This window comes from Colletes latitarsis, chromosome 11, assembly GCF_051014445.1.
Source record: "Colletes latitarsis isolate SP2378_abdomen chromosome 11, iyColLati1, whole genome shotgun sequence".
NCBI classification, from domain to species: domain Eukaryota; kingdom Metazoa; phylum Arthropoda; class Insecta; order Hymenoptera; family Colletidae; genus Colletes; species Colletes latitarsis.
In genome coordinates this window covers 11,262,010-11,280,283 of record NC_135144.1, presented here as the reverse complement: position 1 = coordinate 11,280,283, position 18,274 = coordinate 11,262,010, and the positions used below count along the sequence as shown (strand labels likewise).

Sequence of the window (18,274 nt, the reverse complement as noted above, 5' to 3'; positions counted from 1 at the left end):
TACACTCCAGTCAGCGGTTGATACGTAATCCTACTCATCGACGACGACGCCCAAGAAGAATCCACTTATGAACGGTGGATCGATCCGCCCGTTTCAAAATTAACTCTAATCTAGGATCAGACTTATAAAGTGTCTGTAGAGATTTCAGGGGAAAAATGATCGTTAGAATCGTCGGACGATCTAATTGACAGACGACCGAACAATTTCGTTCGCTCGATTATTTCATCAGTTCGCCGCGACTTTAAAAGAATGACGATAATTATGAAAATATTGAGCAATAATATTCACGAAGGAATACATACTTCGAAAGTCTATATATATTTTTCGGAACGAAGCTACGTCTTTTGACAGTTTAATTCGCAATTTTAATTTATATGAATTAGTTTAAAGGAATCATGTGTTAAATGATTATGGCACAATGCTCGATTTGTTCTTTACGACTGATTGTTACTCTACCATCTCGAAATGCGATGAACCCATTCTATGACATGTATCATTTAGCTTTACATACAATATTTATTTTATATTAAGTAACAAATATTTTTCTTTAAATATGCAGGAAATATCTATTTCATGTTACGAGCAAAATATGTTTTCCTGAATATTAAATGAATCTCTATTTCATATTTGAAATAGAATATTTTTTCCTAATATACGCATAATATTTATTTCATAACATGAAAAATATATTTTTTCTCGTTATAAAATGAATCTTTATGTAATATTAGAAGTAGAATATCTTTTTTTAAATATGCAGGAAATATTTTATGTTTATCATGGATGAATATTTGTGCCAAAATATGATGCAAAATAAATTATTTACTTTTAATTTACTTTGAATTCGTGTTTGTAGCTTAATCAACGTGTATTTATATTAGAAGAACATTAATGCGACAAAGTTGTTGCGTGAAAAATAATCGTGTAGCTCTTACGTCTTACGCAATGTGATTGAACTCTATATAATTAAGGAAGAATAATCAAGTTTTCATGGATAGTCAAGATTGCTTAAACAATCAAACACTTAACTTTGTTTTCAAGTACTTTGGACGCCTCTGGTAAGTATATGGCCGTCACTGTAAATACTTTGCAGTCCAAGCTGTCCCTAACAAGTTTACGAATCAGTCGGTATAGTGTGTCTAGTGTAACTTTTAAATTGAATCGCGCCGAGGCAAATAAAGAAAGCTGAACGACGAAGAGTATTATTTCAAGCCGGGGATAGTGCCATCGAGTTGCTCGCGTGTAAAATTGACTTCAGCGAGAATTTGGGGTAATACCCTATCTACCGTTAATATGTCGTCGCATACGGTTCCATTCAGCCTAAAGGCGTCTTGTCGAGGTCATTGCTCCGATAAACTCGCTATTTCATAAATCATATAAGCGTAATATCCTACTTAACATTATCGATGCTTTCTCATCCATTATGCAATACGGTATCTGCCATTGCGTTGCGTTATCAAACAACTTTCTTGCATTCATCTTCATATTCGAATTTGGCGTTATCTTCGATTGTACTGTCATAACTAGTATCGTAGAACACGATTCGAAGATTAGAATTCAAGCGAGATCGAGCGATGAAAACATAGCTGATTTTTTAAAAATTTCTTGGCCCGCGTAGAACGAAGTATTCCAGAACGAGCGAATAAAAAAGTAGCTGTTCGATCGAACAAACGTCAGGAATAAATTGCTGTAGGTCGGTTTTATCGGTTATCTATTATTCCAATAAAATCTTGCCCATATCCGACTGGCAGACCGTCGTTTCAGCAATCGCCAGCTTCGGTCTAACGATAAAATTCATAAAGTAAGGTTGGAAAAACGACGATTAAAAGAATGTTAACTGGTTCCCGGACGCTACAACATCCAGCCACCGACAGAGATTCACTTTTCACTTTTCTTGTTGGTAATCGATTGACCATTAAAAAGAAAAATCAATCGATGGCTACCGGTGGGAGTACAAAGAACGGTTTTGCCCGAGGGCTCCGCGTCCACCCTTCGTCGCACACCCCGCGGTAATTGGGTTTTCGTAGTGAGTAGGTATTTGCCAGGGCAACGGAAACCCGTCTAACGGATGCGAGCAACAGTTGAGATCTCGGCTCACAAGAAATGCAGAACCGTCGAGAAAGACGTTCGCCGCGCAACGTCGAAACGCAAACGGCGCGCGAATAGTCGGACTTCTCTCTGAGAATGCTGCGCACAAAGGACAGAACGAAAACTTTTCTGCTCTAAAATTCTGGTTGACTGATTGACACAGGAATCCTGCGAGCCAAGGCCCTCTCATCGGGGGCTACTTTTAGCTTACATTCCAGCAGAACGCCGTGCACGCGGCGTCGCGACGCTGCCGTCGACGCTTTGTACGCAGCCTCCAAGCCAAGGGTTCGCAAACGTTTTCTGTCAAAAGAATTTCGTCGATTGATACACGTGCACGAAACAAGTATGCAAACCTTTTTGTATGGAAGTATAAAATTTGATGATATCTATAAGCTTCGTAGGATAATATAATATTACTAATTTCATATAGGAGGAGTTCCCCGAAAAACTGGACGGCACCTAGTATCGGATAGGAGCGATATCTTTAAAGTGTGAAACGCTATGCGATCGTTATTTCACATAAACAATAATCAAGTTTCGCCATGTTCTAGTCAAGCTTACACAGCTAAAAAAATCAGTTGATTGTTGCGTTTAATTAGAAGCTAGTGTATCGTACAAATTATAAACTACTATACCTCTCAATTTTTGTAATGAAAAAACGCGTGAATGGTATTATTTTAGTTTTGGTAAATACCTTGTTAAATACCTTTGCATTTTGTATACAAGGAGTTCGGCCACCCCCTGGGAAAAATTTTAATGGGAAATTCTAGAGGCCAAAGTAAGACGAAAATCAAGAATACCAATTTGTTGATGGAAGCTTCGTTAAGAAGTTATTAACGTTTAAAGTTCCGCCCGTAGAAAGTTCCCGTAAAGTTCTGAACACAAACGAGGTAAACGAGTAGACCTTACATCCAATGTAATTTTTCGGCCCATTTCTTCGGGGCTCTAGAGCTCCATTAATACTCATTGTTTGAATTTTGAATCATTAAAATCCTTCAATCCGTCCAGAAGTTAGGATTTTTTAAACATACGCACGAAATTTTGGAGTGACATTTCTGGTCTAAAATGATATTTTCGGTAAGGAATTTTTTTCTCGAAAATGCGTAGGATTTCGGGGATATGTCAATTCACCAAAAATGATTGTAATTGACCCCAGCAATCGAAAATAATTTTTTTATAACGATTTGAAATTTTTAAATTTAAGTTTTTAATAACTTTAACGAAGCCTTAATCAAGAAATTGATAGTCTTGGTTTTCGTCTTATTTTGGCCTCTAGAATCTTCCATTAAAATTTTTCCCAGGAGTGACTGAACACCCTGTATATAGTACACTGGTTTTTATAAAACAAACTTTTTCCCCCCTACTACCGGACACTACAAATCTAAATGTTGCTTATTCATATTCAAACTGATAGTTTCAAATGTACTGAAATTTATCCTCTGGATAGGAATATATTCTCAAACATTGATTATGCAGGTTGCAAAATGACAAATATTAGAAGAAATAAGGAATCACCAAAATTTGACTTCTACGGTTGTATCCGAAGATCCTAAAGAAAAAGATGAGGAGACATTAGACGTACAGCCATCTCTTAGTTTTACTAATAATATTTACAAAATAATTCTGAAAATATAAACCGTATAAAAACGTAAAAGTATTCAGCAAATTGAACTACTGGCTACGGACAAAAGTTGATAAATAGAGGTTCAATAACACCATTTCCTATTTACCCAATTTACTTGCTCGCTTTTTACAGAAATGGTGTAAAGTACCGTTCCAGGAATAGTGAGTGAAAAGCAATGGGTGAACAAAACAACCAAGAGAGCAGTAGATCCAATGTCAGCACGGTTGTATAATCAGGAAAGGAAATCACTGAAATCGGGCATTTCGGTTCGATCGCGGGCAAAATACTCAACACGCTCGTCTCGAAATACCTCACGAGTCTATAGTGTATGATCAATCCGTACGGCAAAGAGATTACTATCGAGGCCAATTTGTACTTTACCACGGCGTCAGGATTACGATAATGCCACATTTTCCGGTTGGCGTAAAACGAAAACGATATTAGGATTTCACGGCTCACGTCATAATGTGTTACGTGTATGTATGTATACGAGCCATTCTACTTCGAATCGATCACGCTTCTACCGCGAGGGGAGACATTTTTATGATATTGAAATATGTTGTAATCCATATGAGATTATGGGAGGACAGGAGGAGACGGGCTTAACTCATCATAACCTATTTACATAATTCTTTCAAGCTTTGTAGTTTTCACGAATATTTACGAAAACTATTCTCGCAAATAAAATTTCAACCCTGAAAACTATCGAAAATACCGATTTTTCTTGTTTTGATTAAGAGGAACGAATCCTTCAATAAAATGATTTTTAAACACGCAAATAAAAATATTCTTGTTTCGCAAATTTATTTCAATTGTTTCAGTTTCTCAATCGCAAATGCTTTACTATTTTTCTGATATATTTTATATTATTCTCTCGAACTACTGCAACGTTTGTCGATGCCAAGATAATGAAAAATAAAAAAGTGATATTACAGTACTTTAACGTAAAATAGACAGGCGTTTAGTAAATTTTTGTCTCGACCGTGTGTCTAATATCTGCACGAAACTCGTTTCACGGCGATCGCTTTTATTCTAGCATCGCACCAACTCTCGAGATAAACCAGACGAGCGTTTCACCTGTCGTTTCTCTGGTTTTCGCGAAACTACGAGCACAGTGGTATCATCGTTGTCTCGGTGCAAAACGTTGCAAGAAACCGGACACCTCGTGTAACCCGCGATCCACGTATTCCGTGCACACATGATCTTGGTGTCTCCTGTCTAAAACCGGAAACCGAGCTTGTCACGCAGCCAGACGTTCGCTCCGTGCCTACGAGAGGATATATTATGCAGAAAATTACCAACCAAAGAAATATGCGGCGAGAGATGGGGACAGGGATTCGAGCTGGATAAAAATACGGATACCAAAATAATGTAGTCAAATCCTGGCGTCGATATATGTATCGCACGCAGATGCCGTGGAATATAAAAGCGTAGGTGGATTACGCCAGGAAAAGTGGGACTTACATTGAATTTTATCCAAAGTACGAAACAAAATCGCTCGGCGTTTCTCCAGCCATGGAATTTTATAGATAGTTTTGAATAAAAATATCAGACAGGGAGATTTCGCTGAGTAAATTGGTCGAATCCATTCACAATTTTCCAGAATTACTGTACTCCGTATAAATCCGTACTGTTGCCTAAATTCCACAACTTTCGTGCCTAGCTAACGTACACTGACCAAAATTAATAGTTTAGTTGGTAAAAATATTTCTTTGCGAGAATATTTTCAACAAATATATTGGCATTGGTCTATAACGTGACTAATATAAGTATTACATGTGTTAAGTATCTATATACTAGTAAATTAGATGATTATAACTAAGTAAGAAAGGAGGAATGAAGAACTACTTTTTGAGAATTGAGCAACAATACTAATATTTGTCATAGTATTCAGGTAAATCTATTGACCAGTTTGAGGGGATGTGGCCAAATTATGAATTCATCCTCCAAGTTATATAAAAATTAAGTACCACATATCGAAACATCTATATTGAATTAAAAATTTTTAGTTTCAAATTCAAAATCAGCGACCACGAAGACCCTCGACCATCGAATTTCGACGAAAGATCCGATAAAGCTTGAATTTTGACCACAAATTGCAGCTTTTCGGACCGCCGTGCAGCGTGGAGCGACGAGGTGAGCAAAGTTGCCGCGCCAGCAGACATTGACCCTCCGAGACTAGAGAGAGAAAGAGCGGTTTGAAGTAAGGTTGTCCAAGAGAAAGGTCGAAAGGGGAGGAAGAGGAACAAGTGCAGAGAATCGGAGCCATCCAAGAGCAACCCTTTCTCCTCCTCGCGAAATTTCCTTCCACCTCTTCTTTTTCTTTGCCCTTGCGAGCCTCTTTTCCACCACTGCTCTAGACCACTTCACTCCACTCGCTTCTTCAGCATTCTTTGCCCCTCTCGTTTCGACTTAGAACCCACTGGCACCCGTCGTATCCATATTTAGCGATTCACCCTCTTTCATTAAGGACGTTAATGATGGTTACCGGGCGTCGTTACAAGCCCGCCCACTCGCCAGAGAAACCGCCCGTCGATTAATTTGGCCGACGCTTACTGTTTGCGCCGGTATTGATGTTATTAAAGTTACGCGGACCGATGCTGTGTATTCAATTAGCAGCCGATACACGTTGTATCGACTCCGTTGATTCGATCGCGCGAAATTTAATGTCGACCTGCCGTTATTAGCGGATTTATCGTTCGAACGTCTCAGGTGTGAATATTCAACGTTCACGTCCGCCGTAACGCGGATAAACTGCGCGCTGAAAGTCTTTATTTCATTTAACGCGCTCGCGGACAGTTCAGATTTTAACGAGCTGCAAAAACGAACATTTGTTCTTTAGCCGTTTCATTAAAGCGAGTAATAATTTCAAAAAATATAAACTATATAGAACCGAACGCACGATAATGTAGCTTATAAATTTGAATGTTATTCGTGTAATTTTACGTCACAATGAAAACGAATGCTACAGCATTCGCGTCCGCGAATGCGTTAATGTTACTTGTCAGCAATTTATGTTAATTGAATTTGATTAATGTAACGACACGTATACATACTATCTGTAGAGATCATAATGTGCTCGGTCGATGAATTAGTATTAGTGGACCTCAAAAGAATATTTTTTTATGACTAAAACTGACTATTTTGATCGAAGAGATATTAATTTGTTTATGTTTGGGTAACTTTTGGTTTCGTAAATTGTATCCGTATTTTTATTGAAAAAACACGGCATCACGAAATAATGTACTACGGAAGCTTCTATATGAAAATATTTCTATTGAAAAAATCCCATAAATTCAATTACGGCAAACAAAAGGAAACTAAGTGATAAACGAAGTCAAAATACGAACAATATTTTCGGTTTTAATTAAAACATCGTTCATCGCGAATTAGATTGCGAATACAGGAGAGAAATTATTTTTCAATTAGTACACGAATTTGAAATCTACAATCGGTAGAATATGGACCTCGATGAAGAGGCAAATGAAAACCTATATTACCTATATTAATAAATTGAACAAAAATACACCTTTCAACCATCCGGTTCAAGTGCTCGTCAGAAACTTAAATTCAACGGTCTCGTTCAACGATCTCATTTATGGGAACAAATAATTACGGTACGCGAAGGTAAAAAAAATAATTTATTTATTCAAATTACCGTGGCCACGAAATTCAATATTGAGTGTACGTCTTTATTTAACATTAATTATTGCCTTTCGACTGCGTTGAAAATCGTTTATTTAAAGAATACTTTATAGTATCCTTTTCCGTGAAACAAAACAGTCCTTCAATTTAATTTCCAACATATCGTCAGCATGTTTACATTTGCGAATTTTTATATGTTTATATCAGAGTAAAAGTTATAATTATGTTTGTAAATAAGTGTTTTCTTATTTGTTAGATATATTGACTTCGAAAACTCTGCGAGGAACCGAATGTTTTCCCGTTTGGAATGGTAGACCGTTCCCCTTTTATGATTCGAAAAGTGTAACCGATGCCATGGCAATTTTACAAAGGAGGAGGTCGCTGTAAAGGATTGGAACCGGATGGCTTTAGTTCCATACAAGTAAGATCTAATGAAGCAATTCAACTGTAACCACAAACCACTTCAAAGTTTTGAGAAATACCGCGCCCGGTACGGGATGGCCAGTACATTACGGACTGTAATATCAGCCATACCGATGCCGCAACTCGGCTATATTTCGCAAACTATGCTCCGTTCGACTGCACACGCGGCACCGTGTAAACCAGAAACATGGTCAAAACATTAGCGTTCATTGCGTTCGTTAGAGCAGTCGCAAATATTAACCTTCATAATTAGTGCCTCCGTCGAGAACAATGATATTTCATGTTAATAAACGAGCCAAACAAGTTCTTTGAGACGGACCGTTTCGCGTGCAATGTGTTTACTCAATGCACGGACCCCGATCACCATTTTGCTCGTAGAAACTAGCAGAGTGAGCATAATTAATTTGACAGCGACTCATTGCCACCAAGGAGAGGACAATGCCAGTTCTCTTCACGAATATATTGGCTTGGCCAAAAAATATGTCAAAATTTTAGCAATACTTGTCCTTAAACGTTCTGAAACGTAATTTCGGATCAAAACTTAAAAACATTTAACCATATAGTAACAAGAAAGTTTGAAGATTAGATCTGTTTTATAATTTTACAAATGAAATAAAAAAGAAAACAACAAGGTACAAACCTGAAAAATATATGGAGAGAATGTATGTACCAAAAATGATCTTTTTATATAACATACAAATTTTTTATCATCTGTTTCCCCCTCTGCAGAGTTCCTTTGACTCCTAAGCGGCTATTAAATAGCTCTTGATTAATTTTTCGGGGGAAACAGGAATTTCCACGAATGAGAAATTAAATAAGTTAGAATAGAAAATTCATTATTGAATAAACATATTTCATGTTACAAAAGAATTACTTTCTGTTATGTTTACATGTTGAGAACCGTACGAACTTCTAAGTCAACCTAATATTTGCAATCGAAGCTTTATTATTTGTCGAAACATAATTGTGAAAAATATAAACGCGTTTAAAAAATTATAGAATCGTGAAATAAGACGTTGTTTGAAATAGTATTTCAGAATTTGTTATTTCAAAGCTCAGAAATATTCTGAAATAAGTGCTCTGTATGTCTATATGCGAAATGATCATATCCTTTTCGAGTTATAAACACGTTTTGTTTACGATAGAATATCGTAGAAAAGTTTAAACCTTGCTTAAAGAAATTATTCAATTTCTCTCTACAACAATACACGCTTCAAATTGACGTTTCAGAGACTATCAAAGACTATTATTATTACTGTAAACTAAAGTTTACTATAATTACATTTTAAATGTCCCCCACAAATAGCAACTCAAAATAGTTGAACCTACGCAATCTTTCTACCTATACCAATGCACCACTCGGTATAATTGTCATTTCGGAGCATTTATAAAATATACAATCGCAAATAAGACTTGTTTATATCTCGAAAATAAAGAGCGAACCTATGTTTGTGTGACCCGTTTTCATCCTTAAGAGTAGAGTACGCTAAAGTAAGGCGACCTACTTTGGTGTCACCCTGTGGATTAAATCTGAAACGACTGTATATTACAAATAGAAGATTCGTATTGGATGTTTCGTGCACAGAGTGTAATATGTGGGATCCACATTACCGGGGGATTGGGATCACAGAAACGATGAAAAAGTTCATATACACGTGTGTCACGATTGACCTGATTCCCAAATTATCGCCATTTTCGAACTTCGTTAATTCTTAACAGTTAATGGTGGCTCGTTTCTTTCTTCTCTTTCAGACTTTTCTCGACATCGATAAATCAAAGTATCACGAAATCATAAATTTCTAGACATTGTAGACAAACATTAACGGAAATGGTAAGGTACAGTAGTTCGCAGGAAATTGGTTCAGTCTGTCCCATCTTTCACGAAAAATACTCAAATTACACTTGTCAGCTTAACGAAGGTATACGAAAATCTTGATACACGGAAATCTAACATTAACTTGGACCAACAAATATATTTAGGAAACAAGGACATCGCTAAATCGTATTACCTGGTGCTAAATATTGCTGACAGAGGTTAACAGGAGAGTTAAAATTAATGACACAACACTGTAACTCTATCAATCTTAACCTGTTGTATTATTTTAATGTACCAAACTCCAGCAGTGTCAACAGTTCTTTTAAAAAAATCAATACACCATGAAAAGTAACAAGTAGACATTGCTAAGCCTCGACAGAAGATGACCAAGACCACTAACAAATCTTTCTTCGTGCAAGAATAATTCTACTACGCTTATTCGTAGTATTTCTTTGGAAAAGTCTCTATGCCTGACCACGATTTCTGCCCTATCCCAATAACCGGAACGTCAACAACGATAACAGTTTTTAGAATGTTCGTTCACAGAGGTGGTGTAAACAGAAAGCGCGGATCAAGAGCACAAGGACAACAACAGAAAAACTCAGAACTCGCGGGTTGCCTGGAACAAGTTTGAGTTACCCGAACCGCTGTTCAACGCGGATGTTTGCGGTGAAAAACAGGGCTCGATGCAATCTTATGAAAGGTGCTGTCGTGGTAATAAACGCGCACCGGAGCTGCTTCCGCGAAATTACACCGACCAGTTTCGCGGTCTCTCTTTCCTCGCGTCGAAAGAATTTTCGAATTTAAAACTGGAAGTAAGCGAGGCACTTCGTTGAAAGTCGATTAAAAACGAATACTTTGGATACATACGTGTTCCAACGAACGTTCCAGGCACACGAAAACACAATGTAGTCCTGTTTTACTATTACCCGTCCAGGTAAGCGGATAGCCGGTCGTTCGATGATCTAGTTTCCAAACGTAATGACTCTCGTGATCGTCGCGTATTTCCCTAATTGCGCGAAATTTCAAACGAACAGTGCGCGGCACACCCGTCACTTATCTCCGAACTGTCTGCCGTTTAAAAGATACGTTTCCCGGTTCACGCGAGCAGAAAGGTGAGATCGATCGGTTGGTATCGGGGATCCGAGCTAACGGGCTACCACGAAACTTGCTACCGAGTTGTCGAACAGGGGGAGGGGGTTCGTTAAAATTGTTAATCGTCGTCGACACGTACCTCGTCGCTGGATGATTCGCGGATGGGATGTTTGACGTGCATTCAGTCGGTACGGAAGAGGACACACGGCACAGAGTCTTCAAGGTAGGTCCGTTTGGCGGTGAGGTCTGGTGCGCGGGGATCGATGGTCACCAACAAACAAAAAACATAACCGAACCAAGGATAGATCCTCGAGGCACAGCACAATTTACAACGATCATATTGCCTTCCCGTGTTGCACCACGTTTGCGAACTGTGTCTGTCGTCTCTGTCTTTCGCGTTACATCTCGCCGGCGACACTGTCAACGCGGCTAAAAACGACGAGGATAGAATCGCGGTTCACCGATAACTGCCGATGACGCCGGGACGAAGACTCGGCAGGCAACGCGACCAACCCTACCGGCCGCGCAGGCGTACTACCCCAGACATACACCACCCCCCACCAATCACGGTCGTACAATGCTTAGGGAAAGGTAGTGTTCCCAACAAAGGCCGGAGTGCCTTTTCCGGCGCAGTTTTTCGAAAAGGGACGCATTCGAGGATGTATCAACCTAAAGGGGGGGAAGATTTAACGTTAATAATGAGTTACGATGTTCCTTTGTGCAGCCGACGACGACGCAGCGGCACCGCTGCCAGGTGAAATAGTGTTTGCCGTAATATACGGCGCGTGTTCAACGGAAGACAGGGTGCGGCAACAAGAGTGGCAAACCGGAGAACCGAATAATTTTTTTACCCCGGAATACGTATAAAATTAAACCGATCGAAACGACTCTTTTAACGCTGCTCTTCTCCTCGTTTACACGCACCTTGCACTCGTTTCATTTGTAACTGATGATTTTGATAGACGCCTGATATTGGCTTACAAGATTACAAGATTTCTTCTTCGTTTAGTAATTGTAAAATTTCTTTTATTTCGCTATTATTATCTTCTGACACTGACGATGTTTTATATAATGTAAAGGGCTTTACAATAGCTCCATTAGTGAATTTTAGTTATATTGTCTCTCGAAGGAAAAAACTATTTCACACGTTATCGTTAACCGGAATATACTAGAATTTAAACAAATGAAATTCAAAATGAACGTGTTTTATTATTTGCAAAAATACAATGATTATTAATTTTGAATTTTACTTGTGTACATATATTTTTTAAATAGTATTTAGTCATTTGATCCTGAATGTCACCAAAAAATCAGCTTATTTCTGGCTTAATGGGTTTGATAATAAGTAAAATTGCAGAATTTGGACTGAGAATCGTAAATCGCCTTGGAATATTACATCCTGTTAAATTAACTGTTTGATATGGATTTCATGATATGATTGGTTTATGCCAACAATCCACAAAGATTAAGCGACTTGAGAACCAACATTGAATCCAAGATTCATGATCAAAAAAATCGTGGAAAATTCAACGTATCCACTCTTGCAAACGTGACCGTTATGATGTTTATGCATTTATAGAAAACTGTAACTCTCAAAAACTATAGAGAGCACTTAATATGCAAAACTATGAGAAATACTTAAAGTAACATATGATATTGTGTTCCACCATTAATGACATTAAATATACTTGAAACTGATATAAATAATTCATTAATATCTCGCGTATTTTTTGTTTTATTTAAAAAAACTTTTATAGCGCTCTTAGTGAATGATTATTATTATGTTGCCTTGCAAAAATATTCAGTTTTCTTTTATAATTATAATTATTTGCCATGGTCAATGGTTGAAATTATATACAAAAATAATATTCAGTATGAAAATACAATTCTGAGGATCGAATCAGTCGCTCAAAATGGACGGCTAAAAATACTCGACAATCGAGGTAATATTGTGATGAAAATAGAAATGATTGGACTGCTTATAGATTCATATAAGAAAGTTTATCCAGATACAATGCGTCGAGTGTTACAAAAATATAGTTGTATATATAAATGAAGCAATTCGCAACAAAAGATGAATTTTCGCCAAAGAATTTGTTCACAAAAAAAATAAAGCTGATGGAATGACGTTATTTTCGTCGATGAAAATAAAATCAACCTTTATGGTCCTGATGGAGGATAAATAGACAGGCAAAAGGGGAATTAAAAGCTTAACTTTAAAAACTTGAATTCTACGACGAAACGCGGTTGTGGAAGTATTATAGATTGAAGCTGTATTTGAAATGGATTGCATAATTGGTTTTTATAAATGGCGTTTCGAGCAAAAATAAATATTTGGATATTTTAAAATAATATTTCTTTTTCAGTAGAACTACTATTGACGTTAAAAACGCATTCAAATTTTATGAATACAATAAGCCAAAACGTCAAGCTAGAATAATAGAAGAATATTTACTATAGGTACAGTTATCCTCACATGTTACGCCCATAATTACTCTCTCCGGATTCAAACCCCAACGAAATATTACAGAATTATAATAAGAAAATAAAAGGTAAATAAGAAAATGATTTGCCTAAGCTATGAAGATTACAATGAATTTAGTTGTAACATTGAGTAACAAACTTTGAAAAAGAATAAAAAAGCGTTTCCAGTGTTATATGTGTATCCACGCGTAATATCAACAAAAACAGCAAAAACATCATGCAATCAACCTACCAAATATTTTGTGCTCAAATACAATATACAGGGTGTTCGGCCACACATGAGAAAAATTTTAATGGGAGATTCTAGAGGCCAAAATAAGACGAAAATCAAGAATATCAATTTGTTGATTGAGGCTTCATTAAAAAGTTATTAAAAAATTAATTAAAAAAATTTCAAATTATTATTTAAAATTTTAAATTTCATTCACAGAAAAATTATTTTCGGTTGCGAGGGTCAATTACAATCATTTTTGGTCATTAGACATACCCCCGAAATCCTACCCTCTTTCGAAAAAAAAATTCGAGTAAGAGCTGAAAATTTTGGGTGAAAAAAAAGACTTTCGAATCGTCTTGGAAAAATTATTTCTAGTTGCAGGAGTCAATTGCAAGCATTTTTGGTCAACAGGCATACCCCCGAAATCATACTCAGTTTCGAGAAAAAAATTCCTTACCGAAAATATAATTTCTGCCCAGAAATGCCTGCCCGAATTTTCATGCGAATCTTTAAAATGTCATAACTTCTGAACGGATTGGACGATTTTAATGTTTAAAAACGCAAACTACGCGTATTTTGATGGAAAATATATACAAATCACAAAAATGTTGGAAAAGTTGATCCTTGACCCCGCAAAATGAGAAAAACCCCATAAAAATGGTCCAATTTTCAAACAGCCATAACTCCTACAATTGTGAATATATTTCAATGAAACTTTTTTCTGAAGTAGAGCTCATGGGTACCTACAAAAAAGTATTAGACAATTTTTCTGTAGGGCATCAAATAAAATTATCAAAAATGAAAAACGAATTTCTAAGAAAAATCGACAGGGGGTGGTAAGCTGCTGAAATTTTTCGGCGGAAAAAAAAAATTTCAAATCGTTCTAAAAAAAATACTTTTAATTGCAGGAATTAATTACAATCATTTTTGGTCAATAGACATACCCTCGAAATCCTACTCACTTCCTAGAAAAAAATTCGAGAAGGTGTGAAATTTTTCGACAAAATTAAAAAATTTAAAATCGTTCTAAAAAAATTATTATTAGTTGCAGGAGTTAATTAGAATCATTTTTGATGGATAGAAATACCCTCGAATTTCCACTCACTTTCGAGAAAAAAATTCTAGTAGGTGCCTAAATTTTTTGGCGAAAAAAAAAATTTTTAAATCGTTCTAAAAAAATTATTTTTGGTTCCGGGGGTCAATTACAATCATGTTTGGTCAATAGATATACCCTCGAAATCCGAACTAGTTTCGAGAAAAGAATTCAATAAATGGTTAAATTTTTCGACCAAATGAAAAAATTTCAAATGTTCTAAAAAAATTATTTTTAGTTGTAGGGACCAATTGCAATCATTTTTGGTGAATACACATACCCCCGAAATTGTACGCACTTTGGAGAAAAATATTCTTTAACAAAAATATACTCTGTGACCGGAAATGTTTCTATAACTTTTTAACGAAGCGTCAATCAACAAATTAGCATCCTTGATTTTCGTCTTAATTTGTCCTCTAGAATCTCCCGTTAAAATTTTTCCCAGGTGTAGTCGAACGCCCTGTATAATATACCTGCACTCGTACTGAATATGTTTTATTAATGCTACAAATCTTAAATGAACATTTCATAAATACGTGTATTTTAATATAGAAATAGAAATCTATTAAAGTTCGTTCTGTGACGTCAAATAAACTCGTTAGGTTGGGTCAGAAGTGACCCAGTTTCGCTTTCTGACCATCCAACTGTGAACCACACGTAGCTGACAAAAACGATGATGCACGTCTTTTATATTTCATCGTTTACTCGTACAGAATACTTGAATATTTAAAAACAGCAACGCCAAAACGAATGTCTAGAAACACGTACGTACATATGTACACGCTCGTCGCTAAATTTTTTTTGCCCCGACCGAATCGACGCATTAATTGTTTCATTGTTTAGCATAGCGAGTCGGTGCAACGAGCTGCAGCCAGCAACAACGCGAGAGTAATAACCGCACGGCAAAATGACAAATTCGCCGCAAATATTGCAGGGGACGTCGTGTGCATCGTAAATCTTCGTTATGGCTATAATGCAGCAGCATATAACGATTTTCAGCGCGGCTCGTAAGATGCGAAAGAGTTTCGCAGTCCGTGGCAGTGGAAACGCAAGGAAACCCTTGCTGCAAATTTCAGGCATTAATGCCCTAAGAACCCGTTACTTTAACTGACTCGCGAGTTAACGATGGAAAACAAAAGAAAAGAGGACAGAATCGGGTCTATTTAGTATACTAACACCTGTGGCAGAGTTGGAGCTTTTCATTTGCAAGCAATTTTCATTTGTCAAGTTTATAAGAACACATATAGGGGAACGTGAGGCAGGAAGCGATGGAAAATTATTATAAATGGAATATCATAATCACTCTGTACAACAACGGTTAGCAAAGGTTGAGCGACCTTGTTTGCTACTTGACTCGAAGCTCGCTGATTTCCTTATGCATATCCGTTACAAAGGGATAAACCTCGATTGAAAGTCGAAACCCTTGAAGGTTGCCTATGCATATAGAACGTATACATGTTGATTATAGACACATCTACCAATTATGTTGTATATAGGCATGTACACATAACGATAGGGAACAGATCACATATCGAATCGTGTACAGTAGCAGCATTCAATCGCGTGCCACAGTCGCACCAATATGCTTGTGTAATCTATGCATTCTGGGACGAATACAAAGGAAATCGCGTCTTTTCCGCGATGGAGGACGATGTCTTGTCGACGTATTGTCACCGACTTCGTTACTAAACGTAAATTTCTTGGAACAAATCGTGATTTAATTGAGGAAATCGAATAATTTAATGAGGAAATCGAATACTTAATTTCGACGTATCGCTACTACTTCGACAGGAATTAACCACGTAAAAAATTAAATTTCTTGCGACAGATACACGCTGTCTTTTTCGTCACCTAATCGAGCATATTCGAAGAGGCAAAATACGAAATTGTTCGTATCGATAATTTGATTAGTCTATCTAGTATTCCATAATAATGAAAGTATTTACAAATTGGCGGTTTATTGAGAATGTTGCTTATATTAAAAGTCCTCAGCGACGCGTTTTCGAATGCTCCCGAACGGACTCGTTCTAACCGGATGTTGGTAACCCAAGCCGCCACTTGCTCGTAAAAGATGTTATAAAATTCCAGAAGGAAGTTATGCGTGTGCCTAAAAAGCGTTATTAGGTCGACTTTATAGCGGTGGGCGGCGCGGAAGGAAGTTCCGGGCATTTCTTTAAACTTACTTTCGGCGTGCTCGGCTGTGCAAACGTGTTCGCAAACTCAATCGGGAATTCTCAATGCACAGTAGACACCTTTAAGGGGAAATTGGCGCATCGTTGAAGCCTCTTAGCGCGTCTACGTGCCTCTATGACTCGAAGCTTTTTTAAATATCACCGCTGGGGGAGATGTTCTTGCCAGTCAACATCGAATACGCGCACTTATTTGTCGGTATTGCAATTTTTACAAATTTTTGGTCACCTCGTCGCGAGTCAAAATCGAAGAAAATGCGCTACGAAATAAATTTGAAAATACTTCATAATCTAACAATTAGTCCCAATTACTGAAAGTTAAACTTAAATTGTAGAACGATTGATCACTGTCTAAATCTGAAGTATAGTTGATAAATATCTCAATTTTGTTGGTTCCGTGACTCGGGCCACTTTCGTAACAACCGTCTCATTTATTCTGAGAGATTCATCCGTTTCGAAGAAAGCAAAGGAAAAAAGTGTGTTTAATGGTCGTGCTTAAAATATACACGATGTCGGTGTAATGATATTTTTCGTGGCTGGAGTAATAGGGCAGTGCTTTATGCAACCCTTCGCGTCGCCGTGAATAAAGTCGCTAAACAGAATTACGAGCGAAGGGCATGTTATTTTAACATTTATATTGCCCGACGGTAATTGTCTTTTTAAGGTTCGCGAGAGCGCGGAACGCGTTTAAACATTTCTCGAATGGCTGACTGCGGAGCACTGAATACCACTTTGAACCGCCCTTCCGCCATACTGACGCGCACCAATGACACGTGTCATTGCTTGTACATGCGACGCGTACGTGTTGAACGTGAGAACGTGCGAGTATCGAAAGAAATATATTGTTTCTCGATGGAAAAAAAATTAGAAAGGAACAGACTAGAATTTAAACAAATAAAATTCTAAATAAACATTTTTTCTTCTTTGCGAAGATACAATAATTTTTAATTTTACTCTGCACTCGGCTGTCTGAGGGAACACTTTTTTAATTCTCTTAACGACCCTTCGAAAATATATTTGTAAAAGTTTACGCGCTTGGATTCCTAAAAATAATGAAGATTGAAGGACGCGACATTTGTTACAGAAATACAAAATTTTAAACGCGTTTTTCTCGAAGCTGTGTTTTTCAAAACGGTGTCCATGATATTTCAAAGTTTATTCGACCAATTACAGTAAAAATTTTAGGTGCACGTTCAGTATTACGTACCTATATGGCAGTCTTCATATTTGAGGGAATTGAACACGTACAGACGAAGCCTTGGTTCTGTTAAGGATCAAGGATACGAGGATTCGTCCTTAGTGGCCGTCGTCCATTATACACGTTACACTGACAGTCTAATATCGTCCCAGGAGACTGCCGGATTAACTTGAAATTTAATGGGTTTTCGAATTGCCATGGGAGTAGAGTCATTTGTGAGAGAGGTGTTTCGACCGCGAGGATTTATGAAACTTGGAACCTGTAAAAAACAATAAACAATAATTAATTGGTATCGGAAAATCTTAATTGAATCGAGCAGTAATATCTTGAGTTTTATTTCAAGAGACATACAACCACGTTGTTTTAAGAACAAATATTTGTTTAATTAATTCTATCGTCTCTTTCGCT

At 37.1% G+C, this 18,274-nt stretch overlaps 1 protein-coding gene across 3 annotated transcripts in view; it reads right to left on the bottom strand.

Moving 5' to 3' along the window:
* Positions 1–17,983, bottom strand: part of LOC143348051 (uncharacterized) — a 364,443-nt gene extending 346,460 nt beyond the window's left edge. For 2 of the 3 annotated variants that reach the window (XM_076777839.1, XM_076777840.1), the window contains exon 1: positions 10,828–11,145. The gene's annotated coding sequence lies outside the window, so the exon portion shown is untranslated. Of the gene's footprint in view, positions 1–10,827; positions 11,146–17,875 lie in introns of those variants that run through there. The other variant, XM_076777842.1, reaches the window with a different exon arrangement.
* Between the last annotated feature and the right edge of the window lie 291 nt (positions 17,984–18,274).